This window comes from Emys orbicularis, chromosome 1, assembly GCF_028017835.1.
Source record: "Emys orbicularis isolate rEmyOrb1 chromosome 1, rEmyOrb1.hap1, whole genome shotgun sequence".
Lineage (NCBI taxonomy): Eukaryota > Metazoa > Chordata > Testudines > Emydidae > Emys > Emys orbicularis.
Window position 1 is genome coordinate 148,984,825 of NC_088683.1, and position 1,281 is coordinate 148,986,105.

Consider the following 1,281-nt stretch of genomic DNA (forward strand, 5'->3'; position numbering starts at 1 on the left):
GTTCCCAGCGCACCCCGAAGGCAGGCGGCGTGGGCGTGAGGAAACTCCTCACAACCCCAGGACTAAGCATCAGGCTGTTTCTCCCTCTGGATCCCTGGGCTCGGGGGGAAGGTAGGGTGTGAGTGTCTGGGCTGGGGGGGCCACAGCTGGGCTCTGGGGGTTATGAGGTGTGAATGTCTGGGCTGGGGAGGGGACGCACCTGGGCTCTAGGGGGTAGGGGGAGTTTGTGTCTGGGCTGGGAATGGGGGGCCTTGCAGCTGGCCTCTGGGGCGTAGAGGGTGTGAGTTTCTGGACTGGGGGGGGGGCGTGGCTGGGATCTGGGTGGGGGTGTGAGTGTCTGGCCACCCAGCTGGGCTCTGGAGGGCAGGGGGAAAAGAAACAGGAATTTGGTTGTCATAGGGGTTTCTTTAACTCTCTACTCCTGGGGGAAATTTTGTGTGTGTCCATATTGTTACAAACATCCTTGCTGACAGGTATTTTTAAAATAAATTACCAAAATAGTTGGAAGTGGCATGATTATATAGTGTTATTTTGACAAATAAAATTTACAGAATTTTAAAATATTATGCGCAGAATTTTTAATTTTTTGGCACAGAATTTCCCCAGGAGTAAACAAAGCAAGTGAGGGATAGCTCAGTGGTTTGAGCAGTGGCCTGCTAACCCCAGGATTGTGAGTTCAATCCTTGAGGAGACCATTTAGGGAACTGGGGTAAAAATCTGTCTGGGGATTAGTCCTGCTTTGAGCAGGGGGTTGGACTAGATGACCTTCTAAGGTCCCTTCCAACCCTGATATTCTATGATTCTAAGTGTATGTAATGCCTTAAGCTTACAGTTAGAAAAGATACAGGGCCAGATTTGCTAGTGTAAATCAGTGTAGCTCCATTCTAGTCACTGGAGCTACCCAAACTTAAAGCAGCTGGGCATCTTTCCAAAGCTGAGCTGAGGATTCTGTGGGAACCAGATACAGACTGAGAGGTGTATATTATTGCCCATTGCAGGAGGGAGGCAGGGCAACTCCAGCAGGGGTCAGGTGAGGAACTGCACTAGGCTCTCCTGGTTACCTTAAGTAAGGCACCACTCAGTGCATTAGATCAGAGCACAGTGGGAAAGGGGCCATTTCATGTGTAACTGACTCCTGCTGTCACGACAGTGTGGAAGTTCCATTCCTGCAGTCTGAGCCCAGCAGCATTTCCCATCCATCCCTCACGCTGCCCCTGAAATGGCTCTTTGGACTTTCTGATGGGAAGTCTCATACAGTGGGGAGATGTGGCGCATCCCACC